Source organism: Dryobates pubescens, chromosome 11 (assembly GCF_014839835.1).
Source record: "Dryobates pubescens isolate bDryPub1 chromosome 11, bDryPub1.pri, whole genome shotgun sequence".
In the NCBI taxonomy this organism is placed as follows: Eukaryota; Metazoa; Chordata; class Aves; order Piciformes; family Picidae; genus Dryobates; species Dryobates pubescens.
The window spans coordinates 1-9,734 of NC_071622.1; the positions used below are offsets into that span (position 1 = coordinate 1).

General features: G+C 51.2%; 2 long non-coding RNA genes across 2 annotated transcripts; both read right to left on the bottom strand.

The window, feature by feature from the left end:
• Window positions 1-3,155: 3,155 nt before the first annotated feature.
• On the bottom strand, window positions 3,156-5,600 carry LOC128897550 (uncharacterized). Its single transcript, XR_008462446.1, has 3 exons — window positions 5,294-5,600; window positions 3,744-3,903; window positions 3,156-3,555 (listed from the first exon to the last, which is right to left on the bottom strand). It is a non-coding gene; the product is annotated as an uncharacterized LOC128897550 (long non-coding RNA).
• A 758-nt stretch (window positions 5,601-6,358) lies between these two features.
• LOC128897549 (uncharacterized) lies at window positions 6,359-8,803 on the bottom strand. The gene is made up of 3 exons (XR_008462445.1): window positions 8,497-8,803; window positions 6,947-7,106; window positions 6,359-6,758 (listed from the first exon to the last, which is right to left on the bottom strand). It is a non-coding gene; the product is annotated as an uncharacterized LOC128897549 (long non-coding RNA).
• Window positions 8,804-9,734: the final 931 nt, after the last annotated feature.

Consider the following 9,734-nt stretch of genomic DNA (forward strand, 5'->3'; position numbering starts at 1 on the left):
CTCTCCTGTGAGGACAGACTGAAAGAGTTGGGGCTGTTCAGTCTGGGGAAGAGAGGCTCCGAGGTGACCTTATGGGGGCCTTCCAGTACCCGAAGGGGGCCTACAAGAAGGCTGGGGAGGGGCCTCTTAAGGTATCAGGTAGTGATAGGACTAGGAGGAATGGACTGAAGCTGGAGGTGGGGAGGTTCAGGCTGGACGTGAGGAAGAAGTTCTTCCCCGTGAGAGCGGTGAAGCCCTGGAATGGGTTGTCCGGGGAGGTGGTTGGGGCCCCGTCCCTGGAGGTGTTTAAGCCCAGGCTGGAGGAGGCTCTGGCCAGCCTGATCTAGTGTGAGGTTTCAAGCACTGGCCCTTGACATGCGCACCCCTTACCCTCGCACCCAGCAGAAGGCTCTCTGGCGGAACACTCCTGTGGATGACTCCCAGCTGCTCGACAGCACTGGTGGCCAGCACAGATCCAGGCCTGTCAAACTGTGTCTCCTCTTCTGGTAAGGTCGCTCTCTTCATTAGTGAGGTCATCCTGTCAGCCAAGCAGAGAGAAGAAAATGCAGCTGTGGAATCAGACCGCTGGAATCCTCAGCCTCGTGCTGTGTGAGACCCCAGGAGAATCCACACCTAACCTTGCAGCTGGCCTTAGAGCTCCTCTTTGGAAAACTCTCGCTGCCAGGCCCCACACACCCAACATCCTCTGTCAGCAAACAGCTTACCTCCCAGTAAGAGCTCCATGATGAGGTCAAGATTTCTTTTACCCTGAAAGCTGTAAAACGTTTTCACTACCCAGGCTCCCTCTGCTTCAACCAAAAGCTCTCCTGCTCAGATGGGCTACCTAAAGTTTATTTCAGTAGTACTTAGTACTAAAGGACAATTTAAACACTTCAACAAGGAGCATGGGATTATATCCCCAGTCCTACAATCTATTGCCATCTTCTTTAGCCAACAAACTGCTTCCCACCCTCTCCTCAGCAATCATGTTGTTTGTAATGGGGAAGGGTCTGGAGAACAGGGCTGAGGAGCAGCTGAGGGCGCTGGGCTGTTTAGTCTGGAGAAAAGGAGGCTGAAGGGAGACCTCATTGCTCTCTGCAGCTCCCCAAAAGGAATCACAGGAGGGGTGGGGTTGGAAGGGACTTCCGAGGTCATCTAGTCCAAGCCCCTACAGCGAGCAGGGACATCCTCCACACACAACAGTTTCAATTGCACAAATAGCCTGGTTCTAGCCTTTCAAAACTTTGGGGTTTATATTCTTGAGTGAGTTTTTCCACCCAGACTTGGGCAGCTGGGTAGAAGGCAGAAAGGAGCACGGGGAGCACATCCTAAGATTGTACAGGGGAGGATTCAGAATGCTACACTAGTCAGAAAAGGCACGCTCTGACTGGCTCTGAGCTCGTCATCTGAAGTAAAACGTTGCTCAAGTGTTGGACTTAGCTGCAAGCAGGGAGAGTGCTTAAAGCCTCACAGAGGAATCAACAGCTACAGATTAGATCATTTTCAGGATGTGAAAAGTATGCTGTCTGCATGCTTCAAAGCAGAGTCTACTGACTGAGATGACCACAACCCTCCCAGGGACTGCTTCCTCAGATGCTTACCTGGGCTGAGACAAGCATTACCTTCATCTCTCCTCTCTCTCTTCAGCAGCACATTTTGCCAGGCTCCCTATCCTGACCTGCTGCCATATAAAGCAGGCCACAGTAGTTGTGATCAAGATAAGCCTGGAAGAAGAAAAAGGGCAAAAAATGCAGATAAATGGGGGGAATGAGGGGGGAAAAAGCTAAGCTAAGAAGAACCAGCACTCCTCAGCCATGATGAGGGAAGGACAGAGGACCGGTTTTGAAGGTAGGAAGGCCTTTTGGGCAGCATTTGCACTGCCAGCTGCATGTCTGTTATGGGCTGGGTGGCACAGAGGAATTGCACTGAGTCACTGCAAAAGACACTACAATAAATGTGCTTAGATGGAGGCTTCTGCAATCAAAGCTACAGGAATCGACAAAGGCCACGGCTTGCTCACTTGTTTCTTTACCTGAAAAGTTTCTCATTTTGTTCTAATTCCCCAAAGCTTTTCCCTGCATTCCCAGGGCAATCAGAGCCTTGCTCTGGCTGTACTTAATACCTAGAGATTCCCATCAAAATCTCTTTAGTACAAGAAGAAGAAAAAACACAAATACTCCCCTGAGCCTCCTCTTCTCCAGGCTAAGCAACCTCAGCTCCCTCAGCCTCTCCTCGTAGGGCTTATGTTCCAAACCCCTCCCCAACTTTGATGCCCTTTTCTGGACTCGTTCCAGGAAGTCAACCTCCTTCTTAAACTGAGGGGCCCAGAACTGGACACAGGACTCGAGGTGCGGCCTAACCAGTGCAGTGTACAGGGGCAGAATGACCTCCCTGCTCCTGCTGGCTACACTGTTCCTGATGCAGGCCAGGATGCCACTGGCCCTCCTGGCTGCCTGGGCACACTGCAGGCTCATGTTCAGTCTACCGTCGACCAGCACCCCCAGGTCCCTCTCAGCCTGACTGCTCTCCAGCCACTCTGACCCCAGCCTGTAGCTCTGCATGGGGTTGCTGTGGCCAATGTGCAGAACCCGGCACTTGGATGTGTTCAATCTCATGCCGTTGGACTCTGCCCATCTGCCCAGCCTGTCGAGGTCCCTCTGCAGAGCCTCTCTACCCAACAACCAAACCACAAACTAATTTCTATTGTTAAGTAGGAACTCCATGTCCGGCACAGCCCTGAGGCCACTCGCCAGCTAGCAAACAAGCACAAATCCAAATCCAAATCCAAACCCAAACCCACATCGAGACACCCCCAGCTCCAGGGTTACTGGCAGGTACTGGGAGGTATTGGGAGGCTGTGGAAGGACTCTGAGGGGGAACTGGGGTCTCAGGAGGGCAGTGGGGGTTACTGGGAGGTATCTGAGGGGTTGTAGTCATCTCCAGTTGTCTCTCTTACAGTTGTGTCCCAGGGCTCCAGCAATGCCTCCACTTGGTCCAGGTATGTTGCCCAGTGCCTCCTGGTCCCTACCAGTCTCCTCCCATACTGGGATAGGAGTAGAAGGGATTGGGAGGGACTGGGAGGAGAGGATACCACAAGAACTGAGTCTACTGCAACCCTTGCAGCTTCAACTTCCCTTCTCTGCTACTTCTCTTTTCAGCTCTATGTTTCTCAACAGGATTGCTGGATAGCAGAACAGGATGGATGACTGGGCCCCAAGAGCGGTGGGGAACAGAGGTAAACCCAGCCGGCGGGCGGCCGGGCACAAGCGGTGTTCCCCAGGACATGGAGGTGATAGAGGGTGTCCAGAGAAGGGCAACAAAGCTGGTGAAGGGTCTGGATAACAAGTCTTAGGAGGCGTGGCAGAAGGAACTGGGATTGTTTCATCTGCAGAAGAGGAAGCTGAGGGAATTATGGTGTGGGCTGGCTTCAGCTCTCAGCTATTTCCCTGTTGAACAAGGACAGCTTGTACTCACAGAAGGCACTGGCTGCCTGGGTTCAAGGTTCCTGGAGAGCTCAGGTCTCTGAGCCTTCTGAACAGCTCTGCTTAGCCCAAAATCAGACAGTTTCACGTGACCCTGGGGAAAAATCAAATAAAAGACTTCAGAAAGATTGTGCTTGAAGAATAGAAGAGGTTTAACAGCTGCACAGCCTTCTGAGCCCACGGCAGACTTGCACAGAGCTACTGCGAGCACCACTCTGCACGGCCTCAGCTGCAGACTGCGGGGTTTCAAGCACAGGCACCCCAGGAGAATCCAAACCTAACCTTGCAGCTGGCCTTAGAGCTCCTCTTCGGAAAACTCTCGCTGCCAGGCCCCACAAACCAACATCCTCTGTCAGCAAGCTGGATGCAAGAGCTGAAAAGTGTCAACAGAAACTGTAATTGGATGGCCCAGGAAGATCCTGCCAGTCTGAACGCACCAGACCTGGAATGCACAAAGAAACTCTGTTAGAAACTCGGGGGGTGTGTGTTCATAGCTTTAGGAGTAACAAAGCAGAACCAATTCCCAAAAGGTTTTCCCTGCATTCCCAGGGCAATTAGAGCCTTGCTCTGGCTATATTTAATACCTAGAAAGTTTCATCAAAATCTTTGCAGCACAACTAGAAGGAAAAAAAAAAAAACCCAACACCCAACCAAACCACAAACGAATTTATATTGTTAAGTAGGAACTCGAAATCCTACAGGAATTGTTTTTTTATGACAAATTATTCCTTTTCTTTTTTCCTTCTTTTGGTGTCATCCCACCTAGCACACACTCACCACCTAACTGAATGTCACAGTTGTGACTCAAAGCCAAGCAAGACAAAGTGTATCAAGGGAAAAAAAAAACATAGAGAGAAAGCTAAAGAATTCTCCTCCCCTTCACTTCTCCCCTTGAGAGATCCAAAACTATAGTAAGGCAGGCCTGAATTTCATGAGCCCTGGGATTCGGATGAGCTCGGGAAATCATTTGGTTTGCACTCCGTGGGTCTTGTGGTCAGTTGTAGAACGACCTCCTTGCAACGTGAACTACAGGCTTCTGAAACTGGAGCCTCCCTCCCTCTGATACTTCCACGACCTTGTGTCCAAACCCTAATTACACGTAAATTAAATTGTCCGCAGCTTTTACCACAGGTCAGTCTTAGCACCTGAGTTTCAGAGCCTAGATGAGTCTTACTGCTGTCTGAGCTCAGGAAAACATGCCAAGCTGCTGGCTAACTGCGGACATCACATCGATAGGACGGCATCGGCCCAACTTTAGATTTCAAACAGGCAGCACCTGTCTGAGCGCTGGAATCACGTAAGCGTGCCCAGGCAGATCACACAAGCAGGCTCCCTGTCCGGCACAGCCCTGAGGGCACTCGGCAGCTAGCAAACAAGCATCACACCGCCGCTCCCGGCACCCAGACGATGTGGGGGGAAGAGAACACACGACAGCTTCAATTGCACAAATAACCTGGTTCTAGCCTTTTAAAACTTTGGGGTTTATATTCTTGAGTGACTTTTTCCACCCAGACTTGGGCAGCTGGGTAGAAGGCAGAAAGGAGCACGGGGAGCACATCCTAAGATTGTACAGGGGAGGATTCAGAATGCTACACTAGTCAGAAAAGGCACGCTCTGACTGGCTCTGAGCTCGTCATCTGAAGTAAAACGTTGCTCAAGTGTTGGACTTAGCTGCAAGCAGGGAGAGTGCTTAAAGCCTCACAGAGGAATCAACAGCTACAGATTAGATCATTTTCAGGATGTGAAAAGTATGCTGTCTGCATGCTTCAAAGCAGAGTCTACTGACTGAGATGACCACAACCCTCCCAGGGACTGCTTCCTCAGATGCTTACCTGGGCTGAGACAAGCATTACCTTCATCTCTCCTCTCTCTCTTCAGCAGCACATTTTGCCAGGCTCCCTATCCTGACCTGCTGCCATATAAAGCAGGCCACAGTAGTTGTGATCAAGATAAGCCTGGAAGAAGAAAAAGGGCAAAAAATGCAGATAAATGGGGGGAATGAGGGGGGAAAAAGCTAAGCTAAGAAGAACCAGCACTCCTCAGCCATGATGAGGGAAGGACAGAGGACCGGTTTTGAAGGTAGGAAGGCCTTTTGGGCAGCATTTGCACTGCCAGCTGCATGTCTGTTATGGGCTGGGTGGCACAGAGGAATGGCACTGAGTCACTGCAAAAGACACTACAATAAATGTGCTTAGATGGAGGCTTCTGCAATCAAAGCTACAGGAATCGACAAAGGCCACGGCTTGCTCACTTGTTTCTTTACCTGAAAAGTTTCTCATTTTGTTCTAATTCCCCAAAGCTTTTCCCTGCATTCCCAGGGCAATCAGAGCCTTGCTCTGGCTGTACTTAATACCTAGAGATTCCCATCAAAATCTTTGCAGCACAACAAGAAGAAAAAACACAAATACCAACAACCAAACCACAAACTAATTTCTATTGTTAAGTAGGAACTCCATGTCCGGCACAGCCCTGAGGGCACTCGCCAGCTAGCAAACAAGCACAAACCCAAACCCAAACCCACATCGAGACACCCCCAGCTCCAGGGTTACTGGCAGGTACTGGGAGGTATTGGGAGGCTGTGGAAGGACTCTGAGGGGGAACTGGGGTCTCAGGAGGGCAGTGGGGGTTACTGGGAGGTATCTGAGGGGTTGTAGTCATCTCCAGTTGTCTCTCTTACAGTTGTGTCCCAGGGCTCCAGCAATGCCTCCACTTGGTCCAGGTATGTCTCCCAGTGCCTCCTGGTCCCTACCAGTCTCCTCCCATACTGGGATAGGAGTAGAAGGGATTGGGAGGGACTGGGAGGAGAGGATACCACAAGAACTGAGTCTACTGCAACCCTTGCAGCTTCAACTTCCCTTCTCTGCTACTTCTCTTCTCAGCTCTATGTTTCTCAACAGGATTGCTGGATAGCAGAACAGGATGGATGACTGGGCCCCAAGAGCGGTGGGGAACAGAGGTAAACCCAGCCGGCGGGCGGCCGGGCACAAGCGGTGTTCCCCAGGACATGGAGGTGATAGAGGGTGTCCAGAGAAGGGCAACAAAGCTGGTGAAGGGTCTGGATAACAAGTCTTAGGAGGCGTGGCAGAAGGAACTGGGATTGTTTCATCTGCAGAAGAGGAAGCTGAGGGAATTATGGTGTGGGCTGGCTTCAGCTCTCAGCTATTTCCCTGTTGAACAAGGACAGCTTGTACTCACAGAAGGCACTGGCTGCCTGGGTTCAAGGTTCCTGGAGAGCTCAGGTCTCTGAGCCTTCTGAACAGCTCTGCTTAGCCCAAAATCAGACAGTTTCACGTGACCCTGGGGAAAAATCAAATAAAAGACTTCAGAAAGATTGTGCTTGAAGAATAGAAGAGGTTTAACAGCTGCACAGCCTTCTGAGCCCACGGCAGACTTGCACAGAGCTACTGCGAGCACCACTCTGCACGGCCTCAGCTGCAGACTGCGGGGTTTCAAGCACAGGCACCCCAGGAGAATCCAAACCTAACCTTGCAGCTGGCCTTAGAGCTCCTCTTCGGAAAACTCTCGCTGCCAGGCCCCACAAACCAACATCCTCTGTCAGCAAGCTGGATGCAAGAGCTGAAAAGTGTCAACAGAAACTGTAATTGGATGGCCCAGGAAGATCCTGCCAGTCTGAACGCACCAGACCTGGAATGCACAAAGAAACTCTGTTAGAAACTCTGTGTGTGTGTGTTCATAGCTTTAGGAGTAACAAAGCAGAACCAATTCCCAAAAGGTTTTCCCTGCATTCCCAGGGCAATTAGAGCCTTGCTCTGGCTATATTTAATACCTAGAAAGTTTCATCAAAATCTTTGCAGCACAACTAGAAGGAAAAAAAAAAAAACCCAACACCCAACCAAACCACAAACGAATTTATATTGTTAAGTAGGAACTCGAAATCCTACAGGAATTGTTTTTTTATGACAAATTATTCCTTTTCTTTTTTCCTTCTTTTGGTGTCATCCCACCTAGCACACACTCACCACCTAACTGAATGTCACAGTTGTGACTCAAAGCCAAGCAAGACAAAGTGTATCAAGGGAAAAAAAAAACATAGAGAGAAAGCTAAAGAATTCTCCTCCCCTTCACTTCTCCCCTTGAGAGATCCAAAACTATAGTAAGGCAGGCCTGAATTTCATGAGCCCTGGGATTCGGATGAGCTCGGGAAATCATTTGGTTTGCACTCCGTGGGTCTTGTGGTCAGTTGTAGAACGACCTCCTTGCAACGTGAACTACAGGCTTCTGAAACTGGAGCCTCCCTCCCTCTGATACTTCCACGACCTTGTGTCCAAACCCTAATTACACGTAAATTAAATTGTCCGCAGCTTTTACCACAGGTCAGTCTTAGCACCTGAGTTTCAGAGCCTAGATGAGTCTTACTGCTGTCTGAGCTCAGGAAAACATGCCAAGCTGCTGGCTAACTGCGGACATCACATCGATAGGACGGCATCGGCCCAACTTTAGATTTCAAACAGGCAGCACCTGTCTGAGCGCTGGAATCACGTAAGCGTGCCCAGGCAGATCACACAAGCAGGCTCCCTGTCCGGCACAGCCCTGAGGGCACTCGGCAGCTAGCAAACAAGCATCACACCGCCGCTCCCGGCACCCAGACGATGTGGGGGGAAGAGAACACACGACAGCTTCAATTGCACAAATAACCTGGTTCTAGCCTTTTAAAACTTTGGGGTTTATATTCTTGAGTGACTTTTTCCACCCAGACTTGGGCAGCTGGGTAGAAGGCAGAAAGGAGCACGGGGAGCACATCCTAAGATTGTACAGGGGAGGATTCAGAATGCTACACTAGTCAGAAAAGGCACGCTCTGACTGGCTCTGAGCTCGTCATCTGAAGTAAAACGTTGCTCAAGTGTTGGACTTAGCTGCAAGCAGGGAGAGTGCTTAAAGCCTCACAGAGGAATCAACAGCTACAGATTAGATCATTTTCAGGATGTGAAAAGTATGCTGTCTGCATGCTTCAAAGCAGAGTCTACTGACTGAGATGACCACAACCCTCCCAGGGACTGCTTCCTCAGATGCTTACCTGGGCTGAGACAAGCATTACCTTCATCTCTCCTCTCTCTCTTCAGCAGCACATTTTGCCAGGCTCCCTATCCTGACCTGCTGCCATATAAAGCAGGCCACAGTAGTTGTGATCAAGATAAGCCTGGAAGAAGAAAAAGGGCAAAAAATGCAGATAAATGGGGGGAATGAGGGGGGAAAAAGCTAAGCTAAGAAGAACCAGCACTCCTCAGCCATGATGAGGGAAGGACAGAGGACCGGTTTTGAAGGTAGGAAGGCCTTTTGGGCAGCATTTGCACTGCCAGCTGCATGTCTGTTATGGGCTGGGTGGCACAGAGGAATGGCACTGAGTCACTGCAAAAGACACTACAATAAATGTGCTTAGATGGAGGCTTCTGCAATCAAAGCTACAGGAATCGACAAAGGCCACGGCTTGCTCACTTGTTTCTTTACCTGAAAAGTTTCTCATTTTGTTCTAATTCCCCAAAGCTTTTCCCTGCATTCCCAGGGCAATCAGAGCCTTGCTCTGGCTGTACTTAATACCTAGAGATTCCCATCAAAATCTTTGCAGCACAACAAGAAGAAAAAACACAAATACCAACAACCAAACCACAAACTAATTTCTATTGTTAAGTAGGAACTCCATGTCCGGCACAGCCCTGAGGGCACTCGCCAGCTAGCAAACAAGCACAAACCCAAATCCAAACCCAAACCCACCCCGAGACACCCCCAGCTCCCACGGGAGCCTGCAGAGACCTCCCAAAGGGTCCTTCGGAGGTGCCCGGCTGTCTGTACACGACCCTTGAGCCTTTCAGATGACCCCACGAGCACGTTAGATATCCCCAGACCCTTTTAGGTGCCCCCAGACCTCCTCTGGCACCCCCAAAAGCCGTGCGGATGCCCCCAGCTCACCTCCAGACGCCGGGAGGAACACACCCGGGAGTGCCGGGCGGGCAGCGAGACCGGAAGCCGCACTACAGCCTCCCCGATGCGCCGGGACCCCATCCCCCGCCGAAGGCTGGCGGCTCACAGGCACGCCGGGCACAGAAGGACGTCAGGAGCCGAGGCGAGGGCTGTCCGTGACCGCTCCTGTGCTAAAGGCGCACACGGCGGCACCCCCGTGCGCGCCAGGAAACACGCCACAGGCGGCCAGGAGCGCGCCTGCGCGGGACCGGCCCCGCTGCGGCGCATGCGCGGTATCCATGGCGACGAGCGGGACGCTCCCACAGGGGCGCGAACAGCGCCTGGCTAGGGCGCATG